Source organism: Vicugna pacos, chromosome 12, assembly GCF_048564905.1.
Source record: "Vicugna pacos chromosome 12, VicPac4, whole genome shotgun sequence".
NCBI lineage: Eukaryota > Metazoa > Chordata > Mammalia > Artiodactyla > Camelidae > Vicugna > Vicugna pacos.
Genome location: NC_132998.1, coordinates 3536872 through 3551460, shown reverse-complemented (window position 1 = coordinate 3551460; position 14589 = coordinate 3536872). Strand labels below are relative to the sequence as shown.

Here is a 14589-nt window from a genome sequence, read left to right as displayed (position 1 = left end):
CAATAATTATAGAAAGGCTAGTTTTTTTATGGAACTATTTGAGGGAATCCCAAAGACGGTTAATGTTTGTTCCCAAGCTCAGTTCTTTACGTTACAATGCTGAATAGGGCATTTTATGCCTTGTTATCCTTTTTTTGTGGAGGAGCCAGATGTCCACATGCAGGACATGGCATATGTTGATGTTGAATGTACCTGCGAGGCTGTGCTACAGCTGCTCTGCGCTGTGCCACGGCTGGGAATCTGGCAGAAGGGCGTCTGAATCAGCCCCTGCTGCCCTCTGCTCTTACGCTTACAGTAAAAAGTATTCAGTAGTGACAAAAGGCATGAGAATTGAAATACAGCTAATCTGAGACCACATCTTGCCCCCTCCTTTTACAAAACATAAGAAAAGCCTTCAATATGTTTCCTTAATCTTCCTAAGCTTCGACTTTATCAGCTATATAATAAGACCGTCTACTTTGTGGCTTTAGTATGCAGACTTAATGTATTTGTATGGCTGCAAATACTTAATTGTAAACTTCCTAAACTCCAGGATTACTGGGATCTAAGCTTCCCTTTAGGCCAGGTGCATGTACTGTGTACTCTCTCAGTGAACAAACTGGGTGAACATGAACAGCTGTTAGCTTGCCTTACCACTGACTTCCTCGTACTTGTTCCCTTCAAGTAAGGGTATCCGGCTTCACTTCCACAAGCCTTTTCTTTTTCTTTTTTAATCACTTTTTCTTAATTCTGAAAGACTAAAGCAAAAGTGAGCTGGAATCAGTTACATTCTGGCTACTAGATGATAAGGAGTAACTCTGTTTAGAGGGTAGCATGGGAAAATGTAATGTGCAATAAAATACATGTTTGTAAGAATCATTTGCATACATGTATTTTCCTGGGGGGGGGGATGAGATTTAGCTGGACATATCTTGCCCATCTTAAGGAAGTCACTAATTTATGATGCCTTCCCAACCCCAAATATGACACTACTATATCTCCTCTTTGTAACCCTAATCCTAAACCTTCCCTGTCAAGAACTGTGAAGGTTCTGAGACAAGCTAACAAGTCAGCCTACTACATTTTCGTTGCTGGTGGAAAATACTAGACTCATGTCAAAAATAATGTTGAATTTATTACTTATAAAAATATGAGTAGCCAGAATGTCAGCAACTTTCCATTAATTCCCTCAATTCCAGTTCTTACCATATGACATACAAAGGCCCATATGGCACCTGTACAGTATAACGTGTTACATTATAGGAGAGCAACACTAAGCTTAAGGAACCTAAATATTTTATAATGGGCAGTAAGCTGTCCTGTCCTTTGCTCTTTAGGAAAGGCATTCTCTTTATTACACTGTGGAGTAAGTAGCCTGTCCTTGACTCTGGAGGGAGACTCTATCTTCCAAAGCTGTTTGCTATATACTTCTTAAAGAGATGACAAAGGACACAATGTCTTGCTCACATGATGTGCAGAAACATAGGAGACCCATGGAGACTGACTCAGTCCTTGAACCCTGTCTGACTTTTTAACTTCTTCAATAATTACAACAATTTTAATAACGCATTTGTACATCAGTGCATAAATAAAAGCAGTCTTATCAAGTAGCATGTTTTCTGGGGTCTGTGGGAAACCATAATTCAAAAGTGTTCTGTTGAAGTTATAACAGTTTTTATGCACGTTGTTAACAGTTTGCTTTATGTTCTTTCCCCTCACAGCTCCTTCCTTCTGGAATAAAAAGAAAAAAAATGGAATTGCGTCTTCCCTCTGAAAAGGTACATGTTTATTTGTTTTATTTCCATTTTATCCGTTACCCAAAACAAACTATCCTATAACCATGAGGTAGTATTTCCCACGTCTCAAGTCATCTTTTGATAGTTGATTCACATTTGTTTACACATTCTGGTTTCTTTTGCTAGATGCTTCTGTATAATAGCTTATTGATTTTATTTCTAATCCATGATGCAACTGCAAACAAACATCTACACGTTAAATATCTGTTTATTTTCTTGTTTTAACCAAGCAGTATTTTCAGGAGATTGCATTATAAAAAACAACTAGACTGAAGAGCACGGCCAGTTGCTGGAGGGAATGGACATAGCGTTCCTGTTACTGAACAGAATGTCCATGATTGTAACTAGAACAGATTGCTTACGGTAGCAGAATTCGCACAGTTGCTCATTGGTCATAATGGATCTGGGGCTGTGGGGAAGGCAGTGATATTGTCCAAGGTTGGTATTTTTTCTTACATGCATGGCATTTCTAAATAAATGAGAACAGTTGTAGAATAACTACCCTGCCCTTACTTATTATAAACCATTCACATTTTGGCATTAGAGATATGAATAGGCCCTCAAAGAAAGAGTGGATTCTAATTCAACAACAGAAAGAGACCACTGGCCAATGGAGGGAAAAAATGCATGAAACTACATTATTTCTAGGATTGGACTGCTCTACCAGTTAGAAGTGAGGGAGAACATCTGCTACTGATTTGGTTGGAAATTTTTGTTTTTCAAAGTTAGCAGGAGGGAGTACAGATAAAAAGAAAAAAAGTACTAATTATTTGGGTTCATCCAAAAAGTAGATACATTTTCTCCAGTACACTGGAATGAATATAGCTGTTTCCTAATCAGATCCACAGGTGCTTAAATCTGAACATCCCAGTTAATCCAATGACAATTCTTTAATGTTATGTTTCATATTAAGTGCAAGGTAGAGCATCGTGCCATAGCCTAATTTCCTAATTTTGTTTTACATATTACAATAATTTGAGAAATTACAAAATAAAAGTAAAGTAGATTTCAAGCCCAAACTAAACTTTTTTATAGTGTCTGTGTGTGTGTGTTGGCAGAACGGTGGCTGAACTTAACTTGAAATTCTTAATAGACATGCTCACTTCCTTCATGTTTATGTGACTTAAAATCTTCCTCTTAAAACTATATGCAGCAAGATATCAAAATAAGAATTTAAGATCATTGTTGGGCTATATAGGAAGCCCATCAGGTCTGTTTACATGACAGAGATAAAGTGAGCTTTTGGGAAATGTGTTTTGTTTACTTTATGCTCTAGATCTAATGCTGTTCTCATTTAGAGATTGTGGCAGATTCCAACAAAATAAAACCCATAAAAATAGGAAAAAATATTTCACTAAGATCTCTCAAACCTTGGAAGCACAAAGAAGTATATTTTGATCTATGTATGTTATGAAGCTTTCTGACTGCAGCTGGGGAGTCAGTAGCCTGATCAATTGGCTCTTTGCATCACTGTGACAACATCAGCAAACATTGTGTGAAGGATGTCCTCCATTTGCTTCTACAGACCAACTCCTTACCCTTCTCTGTCAGCCAAAAAGGCTGACCTCTATCACACAGGCTCACTGGCCTCGTACACACAACTCATAACTTTTCTCTTTGATTTATTTGGATAATAACATTTGATATTGATAGACTACAATGCTAGCTAGAAATTTAGGACCCCTATCATGAGAATCTGGATAAAAATCAAAACAATTTTATTTATAAAAATAATTTAGTAAGTTTTAAGTTAGGAGTGAAAAAGTTGAACATTTGAATAAGTACCTACCAAGTGAAATATAATCTCAGCAGCTGTGTTTAAATGGGATATAGCTTACGTTTGATGAAAATATAGAAAAAGGAGAGCAGTTCTGGTTTTGTTTTTTTTTTTTAATCTTGGTTCAAGAAAATAGTTTAACTGTTTTATGTCTATTTTAAATAACAGCAAAAAATGCAAATTACAAGCACATATTTTTTTGTATCCAGAGTTCTATTTCATAATAGAACTGCAAAAATAATACTACCCCACTGTGTAAAGGAAATGAGAAATTCAGAGACCATTAAGGGGGATTGTGAATTTAATATAGTGCATTAGCACCAAAGGATATAGCATGGCTATGTCTTAAAAATTCAGTGTTTAATGGCACTTCGATTTCCACCACTATCTGTCTGAGATATTAAATCCATGATGGGGTCATAATGTATCTTATCTTGCCAAAGAGTTTTGAGATGATTTTTTTTCCTTGTCAGTTTCTCACTTTGTTTACGCAGTTTTATTAAATTTATTTAACAATGAAGAAATTGTTTACTTTGAACCCTCTGAACACAGGAAACACAATAGCACTTAAGTTCTTGTCTGACTAAACCATAGTGAAGTCAGATAAAAACTGTCTGTGTTGTTTGAGGGTGCTGGTTCCAGATGTTTTTGTCCAGCATCTGTTATTACTGAGAATTAAGTAAAGACAGTAGAATTCTGTCTCTCCTTTTTTACTCCATTCCATTTTCATGTTGCCTAGCCACTGCCCCACCTTCAAAATAGAAAAGAGTAAATTGGTGCATTTAAAATCTATCTTTGTCTATCTATTTATGCACATATATATGTTCAAATGTTAATTTTAGGTCTTTTCAATTTCTTATAAGAACAGTGCTTGTGTTTGTGTTTCATGCTTTTAGTATTTAGTCATTCAGATTTCAAAAATTTGTGACAGATGGCTTTTAATAGATTCTGAAAATAAATAATACCCAGTTTATGAAGAGAAGGTCCAGATTCAAATACACAATATTTTATTCAATAGATTTATTCATAAATTTCTTCTTCTTTCTTAATATATTGGTGAAATTTCACTTTCTGCTGTGTGTAGTTTTTTAATGAAATATATTGGTATTTGTATTGTAGGGGAGCAAAATTTGACACTCCCAAAATTTGTTTTTGACATGAGTATTAATTTAGGCTGATTATTTTTAAGAAACAGAGGACTCAAAATTTTTTTGTGTTATCTCTCTCTTAATTGCCTAAACAAATTTAGATAGAGGATCTGTTTCCAGAATAGAGCTATCACCAGAGATATTTGCAAAGAATATTGACTAGGTAGGGTGGGGGAAACTCAGCAGGGCCTAGAGATCACAGTTCACTTTGTGTGCCATTGTTTCTGCTTGGCTCAGCAAAATTTGTTTACCAAACATTTGATTTTCCATTTCTGTGTGAATTACCTTCCCCGTCTTTGAAGTCTCAAACCACTATCCTCATCATTTTCTTTTGAATTTAGCTGAGGAAGGCATTTAAAGTAAGGGTTTCATCCATTTTATTGGTTAAATTACTCAGTTTTCCTGGATCCCTCCAATATATACACGTTATTAAAATTTTGTTGAATTTTACCTTGTTAATCTGTCTCATGTCAATTTAATTCTTAGACCAGCCAATGAGCTTAGAAGGGTAGAGGAAAATTTCTTTCTCCCTGACAGTATCAGGTATAAAGGCAAAAATTATACACTTCTGAAATTTTCACTATTGTTCTGGTTTCACACTGGTGCTCTGTGCCACGTGTATTTTATGCCTCACATGATTTGTAGTAATTCTAGCAGTGATGAATAAACTGAATGGAAATTAAGAAAATAATTTTATTTACAATAAAAGCAGTATAATACTTGGAACACATTAATCATGAAATCTGTAGCTCACTTTTGAGTATTGCCATCTTTACAATATGAACTCTTTCAATCTACATGCATCAGATATACTTCATGCAGGTCTCCTTACAATATCTTTTAGGAATGTTTTGTAGTTTTCAGAGTGTAAGTCTGCAAACCCAATTTTATTTTTCTCACAAAATGAAAAGCCGATAATTTCATTTCTTTTTCTTGTCCAATTTCTTTGGTTAGGACTTCCAGTACTATGTTGAATAAATGTAGTGACTATGGGCATTCTTGTCTTGTTCCTGATCTTAAAGGAAATGCTTTTAGCTTTTCAGCATTGAGTCTGATGTTAGCTGTGGGCTTATATGGCCTTTATTATATTGAAATATGTTCCCTCTATATCCACTTTTGGAGAGCTTTTGTAATAAAATGGATGTTGAATTTTGTCAAAAATTTTTTCTGCACTTACTGAGATGATTATATGTTTTTATTCTTCAGTTTGTTAAAGTAGTATATCACATTTATTGATTTGCTAATATTGAACCATCCTTGCCTTCCTGGGATAAATTCTACTTGACCATGATCCTTTTATGATCCTTTTAATGTATTGTTGAATTTGGTTTTCTGATATTTTCTTGAGGATTTTTGCATCTATGTTCATCAGAGATACTGGCTTATATTTTATTTTTTTGAAGGGAGTATATCTTTGTCTGGTTTTGGTGTTAGAGTGATGCTGGCCTTGTAGAATGAATTTGAAATCATTTCTTCCTCTGCAATTTTTGGAATAGTTTGAGAAAATATGTGCTAACTCTTCTCTAAATGTTTGGCAGAATTCACCTGCGAAGTCTTGGACTTTTTTTGTTGGGAGATATTTGTGTTTGTTTGTTTTGTTTTGTTTTATTACTGATTCAATTTCATTCATTACTTGTAATGGGTCTTTTTATATTTTCTATTTCTTCCTGGTTCAGTCTTAGTAGAGTTTTCTAGATATTTCTAGATATTTGTTCATTTCTTCTAGGCTATCCATTTTATTGGCATATACGTGCTCATAGTAGTCTCTTATGATCCTTTGTATTCCTGTGGTGTTGATTGTAACTTCTCCCTTTTCATTTCTGATTTTATAAAAGCAAAAATAAACAAATGAGACCTAATTAAATTTAAAAGTTTTTGCACAGCAAAGGAAACCACTGACAAAATGAAAAGACAGCCTACTAAGTGGGAGAAAATATTTACACATGTTATGATTGATGAGGGGTTGATATCCAAAAAATATAAATAACTCATACAACTCAACATCAAAATAGCAAATAACCTGATTAAAAAATGAGCAGAAGAGTGGAATAGGTTTTTTTCCCAAAGAAAGCATATAGACAGCCAATAGGCACATGAAAAGATGCTAACCATCACTGATCATCAGAGAAATGCAAATTACAACCACAATGAGATATCACCTCACAACTGACAGAATGTCTATCATCACAAAGACCACAAATAAAAAATGTTAATGAGGATGTGGAGAAAAGGGAACCTCAGTATAACTATTAGTGAGAATATAAATTGGTGCAGCCACTGTGGAAAACAGTATGGAAGTTCCTCCATAAATTAAAAATAGAACTACCAGATGATCCAGCTATTCCACTCCTGGGTGTATATCTGAAAAAAATGGAAACATTAATTCAAAAAAGATATATGGACCGTAATGTTTATAGCAGCAGTATTTATAATGGTCAAGATATGGAAGCAACTTAAATTGTCATCAACAAATGAATGGATAATTCATCTATTGATGTGCACTTAGGATGCTTTCATATCATAGCAATTATAAATAATGTTGCTGTTAATAGGTGTATGTATCTTTTTGAATCAATTCTTATTTTGTGGTTGGCTTTATTCCTTTGATAACTATGTAAGTTTAAAAAGCTAAAGCTCTAAACATTCTTAGAAACAATGAACAGTACATATATGTAACTTTTAAAAATATGTGCAGTATAATGTGTATATGTATTTACATGCAAGGTATTGTATATGTGCAGTCAAATTGTAACATTTTACCTAATTTTACCTAATAAAACTGAAAAATGAAAAAAACAAAAAAATGAATGTCTAAAGAAGATAAAAAAGGAATAGTATACACACACACACACATATATAATGGAATACTACTTAGCCATAGGAAAGAATAAAATTTTGGCATTTGAAACAACATAGATAGACCTGGCAGATGAAATAAGTCAGGCAGAGAAGGACAAATACTGTATGTTATCATTTATATGTGGAATCTAAAAAAATAAACTGATGAATATAACAAAAATGAGTCAGCCTCACAAATGTAGAGAATGAACTAGTAGTTACCAGTGGGGAGAAGGAAGAGGATAGGGACAAGACAGCGGTAGGGAAATAGAGATACAGTGTACTATGTATAAAATAAATAAGCTACAAGAATATACTGTGTATCACAGGGAATACAGCCAATATTTTATAGTAAGTATAAATGGAGTTTAACCTTTAAAAATGGCGAATCACTATGTTGTATACCTGAAGCTTATGTAATATTGTGCATCGGGTATACCTCAGTTTAAAAAAAAGCCAATCCTGATGTTCTTATGGAATTTCTGGGGAACCTGAATAGTCAAAACAATCTTGAAAAAGAACATAGTTGTAGGACTTACACAACTCAGTTTTAAAACTTACGGGTAGACTACAGTAATTGAAACTGTGGTACTGGTATAAAGATTTCCATATAGATCAATGGGATAGAATTAAGAGTCCAAAAATAAACCCATACTGTCTATGTCTAATTGATTCTTGAGTAGGATTCTAAGATGATTCAATGGAGGTAATATGGTCTCTTTAACAAATGGTGCTTGGACAATTGGATATTCACCAGCAGAAGAAAGCAATTAGACTCTTACCTCACAACATGTAAAAATTTAATTCAGTATGGATCAAATACTTAAATATAAGAGCTAAAACTTAGAAAAAAACTTAGGAGTAAATCTTTGTGACCTTGAATTTAACAATGGTTTCTTAGATGTGATACCAAAACCATAAAAAAAAGAAAAATAGGTAAATTGGAATTGATAAAAATTTAAAATATTTGTGAATCACAGGACACTCAGTAAACTGAAAAGACAGCCCACTGAATGGGAAAATACCTGCAGATTAAACATTTTATAAGAGTCCGTAGTTTAGAATATATAAAGAACACTTACAGGTCAACAGTAAAAAGACAAACAACCCAACCAATAAATTGACGAAGATCATGAGCAGACATTTCTGCAAAGAAGATTTACAAATAGCCAAGAAGCACATGAAAATATGTTCAACATCATTAGTCATTAGAGAAATGCAAATCAAAACTACAATGAGAGACAACTTCATATTTAATAGGATGGCTATGATTTTTTTTTAAAAGGGGGAAAATATTCAGTGTTACTGAGAATTTGGAGAAATTAGAACCCTTTTACATTTCTGGTGAGATGTAAAATAATGTAGCCACTTTGGAGAACAGTTTGGCAGTTTCTCAGTAAGTTAAATATAGGCTTTCCATATGATCTGTCAATTCTATTCCCAAGTATACACCCCAAATGCATGAAAACAGGTGTTCAACAAAAACTTGTGCAAGAATGTTTATAGCAGCACTGTTTATAATAGCCAAAAGACTGAATCAACCCAAATGTCCGTTAACTCAGGAATGAACACACAATATATGGTAAATCCATGTAACAGAATGTTATTCAGCCATAAATAATGAATAAAGTATGAATAGATTGCACAACATGAATGAACCTTGAAAATATTATGGCAAGTAAAAGAAGCCAGACATAAAAGGTCACATATTTTATAATTTCACTTATGTGAAATACCTAGAATAGGCAAATTAATAGACAGAAAATAAATGACTGCTTCTCTGGTTCCATGAGAGGGAAAAATGGGGAGTGATTGCTTAACGGATACAGGTTTCTTTTGGGAGGGAAGAAAAAAGACTTTTAATGAGATAATGTGAAAGTTGCTCAACATAGTAAATGTGCTAAGTGCCCCTAAGTTTTGTTCTTTAAAAGGATGAATTTTAAATTATGTGATTTTACTACAATATAAAAAACAATTACATATACAGAGAAGTACAATTGAGAATGAAATATTTTGCAGATATTCTTACGTATGATCCTGTAATATGCTTTCAAGTCCTGTTAGGATTCAGCACTGAACAAACAATTGGCAGCCTAGACAGATTCACGTGAATTATTATATTTTTTCTGCCATCCTATTATATGTGAACATGTAGTGTTTGCATACAGTATTTTTTATAAAATAGAATTAATTAAGCTCTACCACACCCTCTGACAACTTGTGAACATTATTGTTTGTCTTGAAAAAATGTTTAGTATGAACATGTTTAATAATTATTTTCAGTTTCCCACAATGAGATACAATTAATGTTATATGTGAAGGGCAACCTAAACCCAGTCATAAGTCTTTTCTTTTCCTTCATATATGGAATTATAGTATATGCTTATAAAGATAGTCAAACTCAGTTATAAAGTCTATTTTATTTATAGATGTATACATTTGTCTTCATAGTCGTTAGAAATTCATGAAACAAACATGTTTTAATGGGCAGATGAAAAAGTTTAACAGCCTTGTATTTACATCCCTTAAATAACGACCAAAATTTTTTGTGGTACATTGTTTCTTTAAAAATTGTCCTTAGGCTGGTTATGTGGTTATCAAGATCAGTTATTTAACTTACCCTTTGAATCCAGTCTTCCATGGTGGGAAGGCCTATGACAACTCTCAGGTGCCCTTGGTAAAATAAGGCAAACGAAAGAAAGAAATAGCCTATAATGAAATAAAAAGCTAGACCCATTCTGAGTCCAAATAAACATTAGCCTAATTATATTCAACCTACTGTGTTATTATTCAGTGTCCCAACCATTCTGCCTGGTACTTATCAAAGGGTAAGATCACAAAGGTAAATAAAATATGGTTTGATAATAAGGAGTTTATAATTCACTAGAAATGTTTTTCTTATAAATATTCACATGTGTTATTTCATATAATTTTTTTAGGAAATGTTTATAACTTCAGTTCAGATATTTCACATTTACTTCGCTCTCTTACTCTTGTATTCTTTTTAAACTTGGCTTCTACTTCCGGTACAATTTCCACTTGTTTACCTAGGTCTAACATTAAAGTCAGTAATATTTTCCATAATGTTCACATGCCCCAAATTCTTCCCAAACTGTCTGGATAGTCCTTAGCCAAAAAAGCATCCCCTCTGGCCCTACCTTAGAATGGAAAGGGTAGGAACACCATGTCTAGTCAGAATAGATTCTTAGTATCTTCTGAGATGTCACCGGCTCCCTCTTTATAACACGTACCATATAAGGTTTATCATTGCTTTCTTCAGAATATTGCAGTGACATCTTAACTGACATATCTTATAGAACCACCGCCCTGTAATTCATCCTTACCACCAACAAAATGCTCTTGATGATGACAGATTTGATACTTCTACTCTCCAGATAAAATTTCTTTAATGACTCCCCGAAGACCACATAAATTCCAAGTCACTTAGCATAGCATTGATCTTTGTCAAAATCTGTACCTACATATATTCTAAGAATATTTCTGCTTCTGTTTTCCATTGTCTGATCATCAGCAGATATCAGACAGCTCCACATTTTTAAACACATACTCTTGCCCTCTTCCATTTGGAAATTAAGAAAATCAGAAAATTCTATTTCTTCTGCTTAGATTATTCCTCCCAAGCTTGTCTGCCTGGCAAACATGCATTCAAACTTCAGTACATTTCAGTTTCAAGTTCATTCAGAAGTTTTCTTTACTCTTTGAAGGCAAAAATAAGACCTGTCTTCTTCCTTGCATTCCACAGCACCTTGTAAATGTCTGTGTTGTCAAGTGCAATTGTAGGTAATTGATTACACATCCGTCTCATCAGACAGACATGGTTATCCTCCTATGTCTTCGATCTTTTCTTCTCTGTCTCTCTATACAATCTCCAGGGTGTGATGTCTATTCTTTTGCATTTCCATGGATATTTGTATTTAAATGTGATGTCGTCAATGCTAATGATGCCTATAAAGAAAATGGTAATTATATTTAATATCTGCCATTTGACAAGCCCTGGGATAAGTGCTGTACATGCATTTTTAATTATTTCAGTTTCTTAGAAATTACTTATTTTCTTTCAACTCCACAAGATGGCTTTACTTATTTCCATTTTACATACCAACCATAGTTAACGATACTCAGAGCTTATCTAACTTCTTTAAGACCACACAACTAGTAAATGTGGTTCTAGATTTTTTTCCTTAATCAGGCAAAGTGACACATGGTGAAGACTAGACTTCCTGGATTTGACTACTAGCTTTGTCACCTGTTGGTTGTGACATGGACATTCTATATGTTTTCTCTATCTCAGTTTCCCCATCTGTAAAATGGGCCAATACTGATAATAGTAAATACCTCATAAGTTGTTGTAAGTGTTCAACAAATCAACAGTTATAGAAAGAGTAACATTTATTGTGAGGTAAGAATGATAAACTTATTTTTATCATCTCCCAGAATTCTCTGATCTATTTTATCTTCCTTTGTTCCCACTCTGTGATTTCAGAATTATCATCTTTTTTGTATCTAGTTGCTTCATTGGCATTCTTTTCTAGATATACAGTGACCCATGAACAATAAAAATAAGTATTGTATTATACCTTAATTTGAGTATACAGGCAGAGAGGAGCTATGGAGTCTACCAACAACATATTCATGACACCTGATAGTGGATTAAGGAACTGTTTGGCATAGTTAAAAGAGAGAGTAGATTGTAGAGTTTATACCAGGAGCTAGCCAGCTTTAAAATGTGAAGGGCTAGGTAATAAATATTTTAGAATTTGCAAGCCATGAAGTCTGTTGCAGTTACCAAACACTGTTCCTGAAACACAAAAGCAGCCATAGATAAAATAGGAATGAATTCACCTGGCTGTGTCCTCTCACTAAAACTTTGTTTTTAGACAGTGAAATGTGTTTCTTTATTTTTAATTGAAGTATAGTCAGTTTACAGTGTTGTGTTTTTACTATACCACATAGTGATTCAGTTACATATATATACATATATATATATACATATATATATATATATTTCTTTTTACATTCTTTTTCATTATAGGCTATTACAAGGTATTGAATATAGTTCCCTATACTATACAGTAAGGAACATGTTTATCTATTTTATGTGTAGTAGTTAGTATCTGCGAATCCCCAACTCCCCACTTTATCCCTCCACCCCACCTCCTTCTCCCCCAGTAACCATGTTTGTTTTCTATGTCTGTGAGTGTGTTTCTGTTTGAGACAGTGAATTTTGAATTTCACATAATTTTTCTGTGTCAGAAAAAAACTACTGAACTTTTTTTTCAACCATCTAAAAATATGAAAACATTCTCAGCACACGAGCTATATGCAAAAGCAGGTGTTAGACCAGATTTGTTCTATGGTCATGGTTTGGTGACCCATGATTTAGACAGACTCATCCCCAAAATGTTTATGTTTAATTCTCTTTCCATATGTTCATGTGTTAGTTGCTGTTCAAACATTCTTCTAATTTTTAAAAAATCACCAATAATTAAATTATTTTCTATTTGAGTTTTAGCTGAGGGTCTTCTCTTAGACAGGAATAGTTAAGGTCTGTGTTTGAAGTATCTGTGGAAGTAGAAGGAAGCTAAGATAGTATAAATAACAGGATGGCAGATACACATATACATTTCTATTACAACTGTAAAATATTTTTTTTAACACATGTATACCAGTGAAGAAATCTGATGAGAGATAACTCTGAGTTGGAAGATGTGAGTTCTGAATGAAATGAATAGAGTGGGTATATAGAGAGCACTTCCTTTATTTCTTCAAGCTGATCTGGCCATTTACCACTATGTAGATGAGCGTGAAATATCAAAAGTTATTTGAAACTTAAGATTTTTGAGATATGCCTTTAGTTACTCCTAGCACAAATTGCTCCCTTTGGAAAATCAGTCATTTGAGAGGTGAAGCAAGAAAGGGCCCTTCCAACATGATGTATTTCCTTTGGAGATGTCCTGATAAAGAGAAGAACAAATGTAGAAAGTAAATATCTGACAAAAGCAGAAAAATCAGACAGGTGCAGTTTTTCATTTCACTCCCTACCGTGCAGTTTAGTTCCTTTGAAATCAATGAGAATCTTTAATGCAGGGGAAATCTGCACAAGGCCAAGAGAAATGAAAGTCTGATCCACAAAGATCAGTATTCAATAAAAGATAAAATAAAGAGCTGGGTTTTTGTTTTTGTTTTTGTTTTTGTTTGCTTTTGCTTTTGCTTTTTCTCTTTCTTTTTCTTTTTTTTCTCCTGACTATCAGAGTAAATGATTTCGGGGGTAGACAGTCATTTAATAATAGTAGTTATCTGGTTAATTGTTACATGGTACTACTTTACCTAGGGTTTAATTCAGTATTGCTATAGATTGGAGTATCTTGGAGATTTCAAGAAAAAGAAAAAAATCCAGTAATTATAAATGTTAAGCATGATACAAATAATAAAGAGAAGTTTCGTGACTGAACCAGTAAGGAAGATGAAAGTATGTGAGGTATATTTTTTGTAAGGTGCTCTTGTTTTTGTTTCTGGTTTTATTTTCATCACAAGATAGTTTACCAGCCCTAACAAGATGTTCTTTCAAAAGCAGTACTGAAGTCTTTGCACATCCTGATTTGTCCACTTTGCTTTCCAGCTACTACTCCATCTGAGCTCACTCACTGGCTCCTAATTTAGGACCAGCCAGCCAGCCTCTTTCTTTTGGAAAACCTGATAAAATTTAAATCTCAAAAGAGAAAAAAAATGCAATCACAGATTCTCTTGAGATTATTACATTTTTAAAAGTATTAATCCTTATGACTATATAATAAAATTCATTTAAGTGAAGTGAAACTGTGGAAAGTGTAATGGTGTTAATACAATCAATCACACAATCTTGAGTCTGTTAATTCTGCAACAAATATATAAAAATTAGGAAATCCTAAATGTCAGTCTTTCCTGTCTATCACCTCTCTGAAGTCTTTTCTCTGTTGTGTAAGAGGCAACATATGTTTATAAACCCATAGGAAAGTATATTTTTGATGTGTCTCACATTACCCCACTGCCC

At 33.6% G+C, this 14589-nt stretch overlaps 1 long non-coding RNA gene across 1 annotated transcript in view; it reads left to right on the top strand.

Annotated features, from left to right (window-relative positions):
* Positions 1-14589, top strand: part of LOC140700350 (uncharacterized) — a 269795-nt gene that overhangs the window by 97607 nt on the left and 157599 nt on the right. The window contains exon 5 of the long non-coding RNA XR_012078768.1: positions 1701-1757. This is a non-coding gene — a long non-coding RNA (uncharacterized lncRNA). The remainder of the gene's footprint in view (positions 1-1700; positions 1758-14589) is intronic.